General features: G+C 39.7%; 1 long non-coding RNA gene across 1 annotated transcript in view; it reads right to left on the bottom strand.

The window, feature by feature from the left end:
* Positions 1 to 14,969, bottom strand: part of LOC105853954 — a 310,503-nt gene that overhangs the window by 67,475 nt on the left and 228,059 nt on the right. The gene's annotated exons all lie outside the window — the stretch shown is intronic.

The following is a 14,969-nucleotide window of genomic DNA, read 5'->3' as shown; positions in this document are numbered from 1 at the left end:
CTGTTAATTTGTAATCAGTCCAAATCCAGTTGAGAGATTCTTTTTAGTAGGTACTAAATAGCCAAAAAGAAAAAAAAACACATTGGAAATATAATTTTGTAGAGGAAGGAGTTAATTCTTTAAAAGGAAATGAATCCATAAGAGAATTACACTATATATATACATATATACATATTTAAAAAAAAACTTGATGATACACGAACTGTATATACATTTGCCACATTACATTAAGGTCTCCTTGAAGTTAAGACTATGTTCATTCAGTCCAACATAAATATTAGCTGAGCACCTTCTGTGTACTAGCTTCTTGGTAAGAGAAATGTAATAGTAGGAAGAGCAACAAGAAAAGAGCTAATCAAAATAGCTATGAAAAGAAGCCAGTAGATTAAGGAGTAAACAAAGTAAAGGGGTGTAGCAGAGGCCAGCAAAGGTCTGGCTAAGGCAGTGTGGCATCTGCACAAAAGCTTGAGTGATATGAGAGAGACTCATGTATATCCACAAGAACAGTGACCCAGAAGGAAGAGATAATGTAAAATTCCACACAAGGAACACATGGGAATGTTGGGAAAAAAGCAAGTCATAAAGAGGAGCATGGTAAGAAATTCAACTGTCATGGTTTCCAGAAAACAGGTCATTGTAGAGCCTGTAGACTATGGGTACCAATTAGGGCCAAGGGTGCCTCTGCCAGGTAGGGGTGCCTCTGTCCCTTCTCCATTGAATGAGATGATTGGATCTACATTCTAGAAGGTCTGATATGATTTCTGTAATGAGATATAATCAATAGTCTATGAGAACCAGAAGGAAATTTGAGATTATACTCTTTCCAGATAGAGCAAAAGTCTCTAGGGAATAAAAGGGCTAAGTTGAGTCAACCTTCCTTGGAAAGATCAGATTTCACAGAATTTTGTTTTCATCCAGGGGTTCTCTCTGTGTGATGGGAAGGTTGGTGTGAATCTAGAGAGCACACAGTACAGTGCATGGTAGATGAATCTCATTAAGTGAAGCACAGCTAACTATGTTCTAGTGAGTTCCATCTCTTCAAAGGCTGTGTCCAAAAATATCATGGGATGCATTGCTGTTCAGGGTGGAATGTCAGGATGTTCTTGTTCTCCAAAGTTACATAAAAAAAGAATTTTACTTGAGTTTGCTCTTCTCTTAGATATGGTTCCTCAGTAACTCAATGGCAAACAGGTTTCCAGGGGAAGTAAAAGAAATACAGATGTGGGAGAAGAAAGTGAGACAGGGAAAGGAAGGCAACCCATAAAAGTTGTTTCATTGAACCAGTTAGTTCTGTGAGCTGTAGGACTTTAAGACTACTGGGGTTGTGAGCGGTATATGGCTCATATTTATCCTACCCTAGTGATAATGAACTGGGATATGTGTAACCCTGATTACCATCCATCATTCCCTGGGGGCGTATTCATTCCCCTTCACTTTTAGCCTGCCAAATGAGTGGCTAAGATGTTGGCTCTAGAATTCAGAGAAAATTTTTAGGCAAAGAGGAAGTTGAACATGGACAGGATACCTGTACTATCTGCTGCCACCTACCTTTAGGTTTATTGGCTATTCATGTGTGCTTTTTATACATGTCACTTCCTAAAGTCTTGCAAGCAACCTCTATTCCTTCTGGCCTCCCTGAGTCCAGTCTCTGTAATGGGCCATGCAATAGTACATGTCCTGCTTCTAATGCAATCTACAATCTCTACAGGGCAGACAGTAGCAATAATAATAACTCATGGCAAGTTCATAATAGGTTAGAGAAAACTGCGCCCCCCCCCCACTACCAACACCAACCAAGAGGTTCTTTGTGGGAACTGTATCTGAAAAATAACAATATGTAATTCACAGTTAGGTGATATGTTTGTAACAATTTCTGTGGGGAAGAAGCTTATGAGGTCAATGGCATCTTTCAACAATACCAATAGTCAAAGTTTATCTTATCGTGTGTTGCCATCAAATAGTAGGTTCAGGGCACATGTCTTCTGTATGATTTAACAAAATATACTCTTTCACTGCCAGACAATGAAAATGTTATTGATTTAAAGCTTTTTCCTTTGGAGCTGAAATTTTGATTCATTGGCAGTATTAACCTGGGAGTAAATTAGACTCTGACGTGAAGTATGTGTGTGTGTGTGTGTGTGTGTGTGAGAGTGTGTGAGAGTGTGTGTGTATCTGCGTGCACACTTGAGTGGAAGTGGTAACCTAGTTTTAACTCCAGTGGTACAAGCAAGGCTGTTGTAAGGCAGAAATGACTTCATCAGGAACTCAGGAAATCCTCATTCAAACTTCCAAATATACAAATAGATTGCTTTTATTCTGCTGTGAATCAAAATGATGCCATGTCCTGTAATGAAGGATGTTGTTGACCAGGTTGAATGGGAGCCAACCAAGTCTTGCCTTTGTTTCAATGACAGTCATTTCAAAGTTCTGCATCTTAAGACTGGTAGTTGCCTTATTTGGAAGACAGGAGTTCTGTTCCACATTTATTTTGGGGTGACAGGATTTTCATTTTATCTGTTTCTCAGGGTAAGAAATGTATTAATTGAGTGAAGTCAAGTGCACAACAACTTATTACTGTGCAAACAAAATGAAAAGAAAATAGATAAAATAATTTTTTACCATAGTGACTTGAGCTAAACTCATTGAACCAAAGGACTTAAAAAGCAAGTTGTCAAATGAAAATATATGTGGGTCAATAAACAGCACTGAATTATTATTTCTCTCTTGTGGGAAGTGGTATGCAAGCAGTAGTCCTAAATATTAACTTCTCAAACCAATCAGGTAAGTTGCTCCTGGGGATGGTAGGATGAAAGAGAATAGAATGGAGGGACGCTTAGCACTTTTAAGCAGCCATACACTTCAACTCTCTCAGACACAAAGGTTTAAGACCCCTAAACCTATGAGACCCCTAAACCTTCACAAGGCCTGTCTGCAGTCTCCTCTTTGGGACTTCAAAAGGGGGTAAACTGCTGGACTTTTACAGCTGCAGGAAAAAAGCTGAGATGCCTGAACTTGCAATGTCATTGGTCCCACCTTCTAGTCCACCCGCTTCCAATTCTATCTTTGTTTTAGGCCGTGACTCATGACCCACCCCCACCCCTCAGTCATCTGTGACTCAGAGCAAAAGCCAGATAAACTGAATGCTGAATGGCAACAGTGGGGGAGTTACAGTGTTTTTTCCTATTTTTGCCTAGGGAGAAAAGTTAGGTCAAATGGTCAGGTGGTGGAAAGCCATGAGTGCTTAATTTGGGGGAATTCCTGCATAGGATGGGGGATTCGCTGGGTGTTCCCTTTTAAGGTAACTCAATGACACTGTGGTTCAAGCTTCTACCATTGGGAATAGTCTATCTTTAACTGATTGCAAAAATCACCCCATTTTTAAAAAAACACTCCTTGTAGATTTACCCTTTGCAATGTGACCTTAGAGTGCCTCCCATTAAAGAGAAGAATGTCCTTCCCCACTTCTTGGATATAGATTTGGACCTGTGAAATGCAATGCTCAAGAGAATGCTGGGAAAATGGCTTTTGTAGGTTTAGGTTCTAGGTCTTAAGACGGTACCTCTTCCTGTTCTTTCACTCCTCTGCTTTTCCGTGATAACAAGCACAGCCTAACCTGCTGGTGTACAATGTCCATGGACAACAGAGCCAAGTCATCCAGGCCAGTCAGACCCCAGCCCACCTGCCAGTTGATTACAGACCAATAGGTAAACCCAGCTGAAAGTGGCCATCACTAGTTTCTTCAGATGCCCCTCTCCCTGACCTGTCACTTTCTTCTCGCTGTGCCTCATGCATTCTTTCCTCTGTGTGTGTCCTAACTTCCTCTTTTTTGTGAATATAGCAGTCATTTTAGAGTGGTCCACACCCCAGTGACCTTGTTTTCATTCAATTACTTCTTTTAAGAGTATCTCTCTCCAAATATAGTTGCATTCTGAAATACTGGGGGGTTAGAGGCACACAATTCAGACCATGATACCATTTACAGGTTCCCCTGCATCGGGAAGAACAAATTCTCATTTAATATGATTTGGTGTAGAAAGGTTTGGGTCTGAAAGCACTATTACAATTAAGTCACAAGGATAATTTTTCAAGGGTCACTAGCCCCAAAAGTGACTTACGACGTCATACCAAATAGGAGATTCCACTTTCAAAAGGGAAGAGGAGAGCTACATGTATTACTTATTCTTATGCTCCTGGAACACAGAACTAAGTATAGCAATACCTTGCTTAAAATCTTTGTTTCTGAAACGTATGTACAAATAGAAAAAAGATGCATTGTTTGCTACACTCCTCCAATTCCATTATCTTAACCAGACAGTCACAGCTACCCCAAACTTGAGTCTTTTCTATCTTTAGTTCCAATTAACATATTAGCATGACTCATACTTATTTGACACCATAGTATACTTTCACTTCTCAAAAGTTCTCTTACCTCTGTGGTTTTCATCCTCTAAATCTTTCTAAACATGGGCTGGCTCTCTCCAGATAATTACTTGTCAACAGTCTTATCACCTCCTAAAGTTATGCCAATTCAGTACTCCAATCAGACTGAATCCCTTGTAGGTATATTGATGTGAAACTACCTCTATCACTGCACTTTTTTATAGGCTTTCTATTTTGTGACTATGTTGATTGTATGAGTGGGGGATACAACTTATATAATCTTTTGTATTTTCACTGTGGCCACAAGGATGTTTTCCACATTGTAAACTATGGTAACTCTCATCACCATTTTCCATATTTTCCTCTTCTTCCTGGACACACAGTCTGCCTAGCAGACGGAATTTGGGCCAGTAGGTTATGTGCAGTAATAACATACTATATATCTCCTCTGTGCGAATATGTCTATCTGCTTCCTATGATTCTCAAGTACATCTACTGCTCTTCTCTTCTGTAAGGAATTATAGGTTATAGGTTGCATTTCCCCAAACTCTCTTGCCTTCAAGATTCTGTCTGGGTAGAAACCTGAGGAAAACTGGAGTGGGAGAGGGAAGGAGAATCTAAAATAGCTCTTTCACTCCTGCTGAATTTTGATGGTACTCCCTCATCCTCAAGGCTTCAGTTCTGATCTTTCTTCAAGGAAAGCACTCCCTTCATCTGTTGTCTCCCGTTCACGTTTCTGTTCACTTCTGTTCACTTCTCCCCTTCACTTCCCTAGTTGCCTCCTGGGCTCATCTTGTTGGCAGCCGTGGCACTGGTCATAGAGTGAGTGCCAGACAGGAAATGAGCGGTCTAGTCTCCAACCCACAATGATGCATTTCATAACTTTAGGCTCTTTAGGGACTGAGATGCTCCTCTAAGAGAGGGTTATGGGGACAGATGGTTTCCAATACTCCTTCTAACTCTGTTGCTTTGATTTTACATCAAAACTTAATTTATGCACTCCACTTCCCCTTTCAATGGCTTTTACTCCCGACTTCCCCAGGTCTGTCAGTAACACTTCACACGCTAGAAGTCAGCTAGGAATGATTTACTCGCCCTTATTCTTTCTCTTCTATCATAAGGCAGTTAAGGAGTTAAGAATGTGGCCATCATGTCAAATTATTCGGTTTTAAGTCTTGATGTCAGCACTTATTTATTATTTGACAGGGATACGCCTCCCTCTTTCTCTAGAACCGTTTCCCTGAATTAAAGATGAAGTTAGGAAAAGTATATAGAAGGTACTAACTAAATGTTTACCATTAACCATTCATCCAACTAACATTTGTTTGGCATTGCTGTTTTCCTTTTGAAAATTATTTTTACATGTTTTATCTCCTTTTTGGAGAAGGCCTGATTTCTTTATGTCACAAAATACTAGAAGACTAAATGGTTACATATAATACACGAAGAATTTATACTCCTAGTAATGAAGAATGCAGGTAAGCAACCATATATTCAATTTTACAGTTCAAATTCATATCTATCATTCTAGCTGAATTAGAAGCAATAAACTTTTGCTCATATTGACCTAAGTTCGGATAATATGTAATATAAGCTGTTCTTAGAATAACCCCCAATTTGTAAACAACATTAGGCAAAGCATATTGAAAAACAAATGTTATTCCTCATCACTGGCTTTTCAAATTCAGTTGTGTTTCTATAATGCAGTTCTCTTTGTTTGATGCCAAATCCTTTACCTTCTATCCTTTGAGTCCTTTATCTTCTATCCTTTATGTTTCAATAATAAGGTGGAATCAATCCGATGATTGGTTTAAATAAAATATTGTAGTTGAAATGGTTTCATGTACTTTAAAATTATGCACGTTTCCTTTTCCAACCAGAATGTCAGAAATATTGTCTTTCTTACAAATTATGGTATCTTTAAATTATTTGTGTAAAAGTTAATTACATTTCACAAGGAATGAAAACTTTAAATCAGAAAAAAACAAAGGTCTTCAAAGATTTTTGTCTTCAAAGAATCAATGCACAATCATCCTCAGTAGAGAATACAATGTTTTCTTTGCTGTTGCTTTTGCTTCTGTTTATGCACTTTAATATCCTGTCCGAATAGCATGTCACTAGCAATTTATTCCATGTCAGATATGGAGCAAAACTGCTAACTCACTAGTCTCCACAGCTGGGGCAACCCTTGAAATTGCCAAGGGGAATTCCAGGGATTGTGGGGTCACACTGAAAAGTGACAGCCCATTTCCTAGGATTCACATGCTCAGAGTCTTTAGTTAAATAGCAACTGAAATGTCCTAAGAGCCACATGACTTGAGGGACTCAAATACTTTTAATTCTATAAGGGTATTCAACTTAACAACAAACATTTCCCCTGAGTATTACACAATAAACTGTGGAGACATAAATCTGAATGGATTGTGATTTTTGTCTCTGGTCACATGAGACAACAAACTCACTCATTAGAAGAACATTACCAACAAAAAAACATGGTTTCCTCCATAAGGAAGATCTATAGGAATGATTGTGCTTTGCAAGTATACTTTCTACTGATAGGAACGTAAATCAATAAAATAAATAATTATAGAGATGGGAGTACTTGATGTCAACCTCCCATCATTGCTGGATCTTTTTACCACATTGAGATGAAAGCCTTTATACACACCTACCTGTTCTTTCTTTCCAGATGCTTAACTAAAATGTAGACTTTATTCTCCACATAAATTAATAAATTTATGTGAGACAATTCTCCACATAAGTCTGTTTTAAGGGGTCTGAAGCTTCTCTCTGATACTTTTTTTTTCTTTGTATTATTCAAGCATTCCCAATCATAGAAATCCATTAAAATCACCACCAGGATGACATCTATCCCTTGTCTCAAGAGATGAAGATGCAATGATAGGTTAGACCTTCAGATACTTTCTCAGTATAATAGGTGAGAAAATTATGTGGAGGACTGATTGCAGAAATGACTCGATTTGGTCATGTTTCCTCGTATCAGTAGCTTCCTGTGTCCACACTGGGCTTGCTCATTTGACTTGCCTTTGCCTTGGAATGGCAATGTTGCTGTGTGAGTGTGTGTGTGTGTGTGTACTCACACAGCAAGAAAAAAGTTTTAGACAAGGAAAACAAGGAATGAACCTAAGTATTTTGATTCCTATTAATTTATTCTACTAGCTTAATTCATTCAAATATCCATCTAGCTATCAATCCACCAACTATTCATTAAGCACCAACTATTGATATATGCTAGCCTCCATTATAGGCCTTAATGTTAGTCATGTTCCCATAACAATTTGGTTGAAATCTCTCTGATCATGTGCTTATTCATTTTAATTCTAATAAAATATGACACGATAAGATTTCACTGGAGCTTGAAATACTCAGATGCATACTATTATAAGTGGAATTTTATTGTACTTCATCATGGATACCTGATCTACTTTTTAGAGCAGATCTGGAATTTTCTGCAGGTCATGGAATAGTGCTTACATAGTTCAGTGTAAGAGACCTTCAATATACTTCCAGTACATAAATATGTATCTATATAGAGCTCATTCATATATAAATATATATGTACTTATCTGTATGTAGATATATGTATATATCTACATACATACATACACATATGTAAAGTGCTGATTGGGACCCAGCAAGCCCTAATTCAAAAGTTAAATACAAAGGAGAATCTTGGGCATAGGACAAATGAAGAAGTTCTGTGAAATAGAAACAGAGTGAAGAAATGGTCACAGAACTGTTGTTGCTGCTTAGCTGACACTTCTAACAAATGTGCTCTGCGGTAGACCAGACCCGTGCTTGGTGCTTGAGTGATTTCGCCTCGTTCCCTCCCCAGAGCCACTCTTCACTTGTCTCTAACTGCTGGGAGCCGAGGAGGCTGACTCTGCCTGAGGGTTTTGTCTTAATTTGGGTTCCCCCAGAAACAGCCCCTGAGATCAGGATTAGAGTGTAAATAATTGATTTGGATGGCGATCCCAGGATAGAAGAAGTGAGACATGGAAGGGAATGGAGGCAATTATGGGTGTGATCAAGCACATTTTCATTGCAGGCAACTGGTGCTAGTTCTGGGAAACTCTGGAGGCAGTTCAGGGTGAGACTGCCCCTATAAGTCATTGATTTGAGGTTGGCTTTGGCTATCTCAGTACCTTTGCTGGGCGTCTGGGTCCAGCATGATCCTCAGTCGAAAAAAATTCCTCAGGCTGACTGCGTCAAGAGTACACAGTCTTCCACTTGTACTTGAACACCACAAAGGTACTGGGTCAGCTCAGTTTGGGTGTGACCAGAGCAGAGTCTGAGTGTGGAGGAACATGAAGCCCAGGATTAGTTCTCTGAGCATCTGTCCTCTCCCTGTGACCCCACCCTGCTGACAAAGTCCAATGCTGTGTCTGAATACCCTTCTACTACTCCCGAACTGGTTCCAGATCTGGTCCTGACTTTCTGGCCCTGACACAGTGACAGCTCAGCATGTCACAGGCCCTGCTCACACTTGCATGCCTTAACAGCACTTGCAACTGTGTCAAAAGTCCTGTTATCAACACTCCATGAAGAGCCCCTAAAATGTACCTGTTGTTACCAGATTTTTGGTCGACCTCTACGTCTGGAGCATTCTCACTAAGAACTCACAACAACCCAATAATGCTGTGTCTTCTACAGCAGGCATTAAAACCTAAGAGCAAATTTCCCCGCAACTGTACAGCTGAGATGCAGCACATCAAAACCCAGTTTTGTGGACATACAGCAGAGACTAGAATATATTCTCTAAAACAATAGGATTCTGTCTTGTTAATAAGAAGAGCTGGTATATTAATACCAGGCTCCTGGCTAGGCTTCATGGGCCATTGTCCAGACCTCAGCCAGGTCCAGCGAGAGCTGGGGCCCGTTTGATGCAGGGGAATGCTGAAGAACATGTGGCCAGGCGGGCCCAGTGGGCCAGGTGATCCCTCACCAGATGGTCGCTCGCCCCGGAGGCCACTATTGAAAACCTGAAAAAGACAAAACGCCTGTGGAATCCTCCAAGAGGGACCAGATGCTGCTTAGGGAAAGCCTGTCTGCCCTGTGGCATCAGGCGACAATTGAACAAAGCAAGGGACCAGGGGCTGCCTGTCTCATTTCAGAAGAAAATACATACTTGCCACCCCTTTTCCTTTCTGCCAATGCTGTTTATTTGCAGGTTAAAATGACCCCATGAAAATACTAACGTTGAAAACAGATGCCAAGAACTAAACTCCTCATATCTACTTTAAAGATTTCCATGGAGGAAATGAACTGAAGGGGAAAAATGAACAAGAACACTTTTCCTGCTCACTGAAAGCCTGGATGCTTGTTTTTTCCACTGCTAGTATTTCTGTTGGCAGAGTGTACACTGCTGGAACATCCCCCAGGCCTTCAGTAGGGGCCATGGGTCATGTGGGATGGAGCCTTATCAAATGGGGCTGGATGATGGTTTTGTCTCATGCGACCCCAGGGTACCCGCTGGGATCTGCAAACAGACATGGGCCTGCGGGAGTGCCTGCCACCTCCCTTTGTTTCGCCCGGCTCCAGCCTGCAGCAGCTGATCTGCTTATTATGCTCCTGAAAAGAATTTCTAGGTGGCCACAGTGACCATAAGGAACCGAGAAACCACGAGGGCTGAAAGCCACGATGAACAACACATCGACTGTTGAGCGCTAATCCCGCCCATAATTAGAGGATCCCTTTCAGTCCTGCGGTGCCCATAGAAATATGAACTGAGGCAGAGAGGAGCCTGGGGTCTGGAGCCCACCATTTACCGAATGTGCTGTCATCAGCCTAATTCTCTCATTTCTTCCTGGGACTTGACATTTAAATATAAAAAAAAAAAAAGTCAGCAAGCTAGCAGAAGATAAAATTGGGGGCAAACACTGACCACATTTACTAATTAAAATTGCCTTAGTTATCTCAGCACTTCCCCCTGCTCAGTCTTAAAATCGTGTGCACTTTAATGGATAATCTATGTGGGTCTGATTTAACTTCAATTTATCAAGTGCTATTTTATAAGAATGATTGTATAGCAAACAATATTTACATAACTTGCTCTTGGGCTGTATTTTCTCGGGGAAAAAAACCTGATTTGTGGGTGCTAGATGAGTAGGGCGACCTCTTCTGACTCTGGGCAAAGCTGTAGCTGTGGTGGCTGCTGTTTGTGACTGCCTTTTTCCATACTCTTCACCTTCATCCCAAACAGCTCAAGGTCTACCCTGCAATCAAGGTGATGTGTGCCTTGACCCTGAGTTTAACTCATGTGTGTGGTCAAGAACACATTTTATGTGCTGCACTTTCTCTTTCAACATGTCACACACTGGCTGTTGTCTGAGAGCAAGATAATGAATCTCTGGTCACAAAAGCATTAATCCTGTTTGGTTAAAATATTATATAAATTTTAAAAAAGGGATCATAGATAATTTTTGAAAGTGATAGGAACCAGCATTGTTTTAGTCTAAATACAGATGTTGCAATTAGATTACCAGAGAGGAAGGTGTTGGTATGAATCTATATAATAACTTTTTTTTTTCCAAACACCTTGCTTGATTCTCCTAACAATATTGTGAGATGGATATAGACGGAAAGGTAGGTTTTCTTAGTTTCCCTCTTCTAGATGAAAAACTGAGGTTTTATATTGCCTCTCAAAAGACTCAGAATCAAAAGCTGAGGCTTTAATGTCTTCTTTGTGCTTATTGCATTAGGCCAGATTAGAGGCAGGCTTAAACTTGGGGACCTTGTTTTTCCAAGTTTCAGAAGGTATCTGTTAGTACCTGGTTCAGGAACTAAGGTGAAGACAGGAAGAATTCTAAATGCTAACTGCCTTGGGTAAAGTTCCTGCCTTCCATAGGATCTTTGTGAGTAAATATATGAAGGTGAAATTCCACTAATGTTGCAGTAGGATCTTCCAGATAGGATTTTTGCAAATCCCCTTGAGGGCTGGGATTAAGAAGGAAGACGTAAATTACTATCTCCCTTAAAGGTTGTAGTATCCACTTGAATTAATCTCTCAAGCACATATCGTTATAAAGTAAACTTGGCAAAAAGAAATCACAGACAAAGGGTCTAACCGAGCATGCTTGGTACCACTGGATGCAAATATAAGCCTGGAATTTGGAAGGGCATTGGATAGATGGATGCAAATTTCAATGAAAGTTTCTTAGCTTGAAGCAGATCTATCATGCTACTGGCTAGCAGCTAACTGTGTCTGAAGCCAGTTTTGAGTACCTATTCAATCTTTCTTTCTGATGGGGAACAAATTGGTATGTTAACAGGATATAAGCCTGATTATATTAGATTAGAAGTAGCCTACGTGTAGCCAATTTACACCCTGCCCATATTTCCAAACCCAAAAGGGACTTTGAATATGATACATTTACCACATAGAACTCCCCGAAAGGTAATGTTGAATGGCAAAAGATTTGCACACATTTAAATTGGATTTCACACAATCTGGAAAATGACAGCGTATTAAATGGATTAGTCTAATTAAATGAGATTGTGAGAATGCCTCAAAGAAATCCAAAGTGTAGCTATCTTCCAAGCAGGATCACAGGGAAGGCTTCCAGACTTATACAGCCTCTTTCCCAGCTATCAAGATTCCCATAACCCTCAGTCACGAAGCACACTTGTGCATGCAGTGACATCTAGTGACAAAGAAGATAAAACCAGCTTCACGGACACTTCAGCTAGAATCTCCACAACAATAATCCACCTTTTTTTGTATGTTCAGGGGCATCTCTATTACAAAACAAATACACCAGTTTCTACCCCAGCTCTGCTCATAAAGTGGGATAAAAAGAAGGACCAAGCAGGCCAGGCTCCCTGGTCTGACATCAGATTCCAACATGCACTGAATTATGCACCTTTGTTTCTATCAACACAGTAAAAACTGTTGTTGGCATACAATGTGGTACGTTCTGAAGGATTACTGGCATTTTCTAAGGAAAGACAACATTATGATTAATAGGACGAGTCCTATAATTAGTCAAAAGTTTAGGCAAAATAATATGCATATTCTTTATAATACAAGTTACACAGAGAAAGAAAAAGTAAACCTTAATTTATCTGAAAACTTATTTTGGATTAATTGGGTTAGGCTTTCATAAAATATATCCCCTTTTGTTTTGCCTGATTTTTAGGAATTGTAAGTGACATTAATAGAATATGATATATTAATAGGCTATCATACAATGGGATAATATATGTGTGTATACATGTGTATGTGTGTATGTACACATACATACATGCATGATCACAACCTTATATAATAAGGAGTTGGGGTCACATCTTGGGAAATAACAGAAAGTGACACCAAAGATGTCCACTGGTTTCTCTCATCCACATAGTGGCTGGTGAGTTCTCTTCAACTGAGGTCCTGCTCTTTATGCTCAGACATCCTACCATTTTGGAGGTAACAGGGTACCCCACCATTTCAATCATCCAGAGGCCTTGCTCTCCCAGGACCTGCAGCAGGAGATGGGAGCCTGAGTTTCAACGAACCAGCAGGTGAGTCCTCAGGAACGAAGTCTTAATCCATCCTTGCCTTATACACGCCAGTAAGAATGCCACGGAACATGGAGAAGTTTCCACCTTTGCAAAGACCATTTCCAGTTACATAAGCTGCCTGGGACAGGTCCATAATGTGCAGCATCATGAACCAGATCTGGTCATATTTTCGCAACAAGATTTTATAAAGTTATACAATTGTTCTCAAGATACAAAGTGGTTGAAAGAAACAACTAGCTTCTTTTTCCTTTCCCCCTCCCCAACCCCCTTTTTCTTTTATTGTTGTAATTGCTGTTGTTATCTTTGGGGCTTTTTCTTTTCTTGCCTCTCTGGAAAAATCAGTTCTATAAGCAAACAAGCTATGTTGGCTTCAGATGTTCATTTAAACTCTTAGAATTCAACTCAAGTGCACACTTCTATAGTTCAGATTTAAATTTTTGAAGATTTTTTTTTTATGATTTGTATTGGTTTCAACACTCTTTCCTTTAAAGTTCCAAATATTCACTAACTTTGCCAGGTGACTTTTTTCAAAAATAACTCTACTATCTGAAGAAACTAGAAAAAGCCCTTTGAAGTTGATTTTCTCCTAGATGTTGATTTGATCTTGGGTCTGCAGAGCCTCAGGGATTTGGGATTTGCTTCAGAGACTTCAGGGAATGGGGTGGGGTGACAGGAGATGAGGATTGCCAATGGGTCCCCTCAAGCAGAGACTTTGGATTTTATTTATGATTTCTGTGAAAGAAAAGTTTCTTCCATTTCAAGTAAATTAATAAAATACTAATTTAGAAAGTTCCTTGGAAATTTTTCCTTCTGCCCTCCACTACTCTTATCCTTCACTAACTCATTTTATCCCAGGACCAATCAAGACTTCATAGATCCACCCATCGTGAAATTCCAGAACTGTACATACAGATTGAAACAACTGAACCCAGTTATCTTGGATTTGACTGAAATGCTTGCTTGTTCCCATTCTTCTACCAGCTCCCTTCCCCCTTCATTTTTAAAGACAAGTGCTTAGTGGACATCAGGGAATCATACAACTGCTACTTAACATTTGTCCTGTAACAGGGAAGTGCTTTTAAGAGATAGTTAGTTAGGTCAGGCAATTTCTTTCCTCAAAAAAAAAAAAAAAAAAAATGAAGCTGACAGGAAATTTCCTATTTAGCTATCCAGATGGTCTCAACCAGAGTGCAGACCTCCTGGTACTCCTTATCCTGTTCTTGCAAGTCTTAGTTTGTTCTTTCTTTCTTTTCCACGTGGTATCTTCTGAATATATTCAAGAAAATAGCTGTTTATATATCTGACACCTCAAACGACATTGCTGACTAGGGGTTGGATGGGCATCTCTCTTGTTATGCTATTTCTTTATGTGGCTAATTTAGTTAGTTAGACTCAGGTTAGTCATCCTTCTTACCTGTTTTGCAATTTTTGGCAAAGTAGATTATCGATTGGCAAAGGTCAGAAATGGAAGAAGGAACAGGAATATCTACGCAGTAGCTACTGGGTTTCCTTTTGGACTGATGGGAGTATTTTGGAAATAGATAGAGGTAGTGGTAGTACTAAATGTCACTAAATTGTGTAACATTAAATGGTTAATTTTGTGTTATATGAGGTTTACCACAATGATCCAGAATTTGTACTCCTAGGGATCTACTCAAAGGCCATAAAAACATTGATTCAAAGGATACGTGCATCTGTATGTTTACAGCAGCACTATTTACAACAGAAAACAACTAAAATGCCCCAAAATAGGCAGTTGGACCAAGAAGCTGTGGTATATACACACAATGGAATAATACTCAGCAATCAAAAGAGACAAACTCATGCCATTTGCAGCTACATGGATGAAGCTAGGAAGGGATCATGCTCAGGGAAATAAGTCAGAAGGAAAAGAAAAATGTTGAATGGTTTCACTTACAGGAGGAATGTAAGACATAGGGGGAAAATAATAACAATACACAGCACAACAAAAATAGACAATTATAAACCAGAGATATCCTGCAGGGGAGGTGGAGGGAGAAGGATTGGAAGGAGGGAGGGAGATGCACAGGGGACTGTGGTGA

This window comes from Condylura cristata, unplaced genomic scaffold (assembly GCF_000260355.1).
Source record: "Condylura cristata isolate star-nosed mole 26May11 unplaced genomic scaffold, ConCri1.0 scaffold00022, whole genome shotgun sequence".
Lineage (NCBI taxonomy): Eukaryota > Metazoa > Chordata > Mammalia > Eulipotyphla > Talpidae > Condylura > Condylura cristata.
This window is presented reverse-complemented; position numbering and strand designations above follow the sequence as displayed.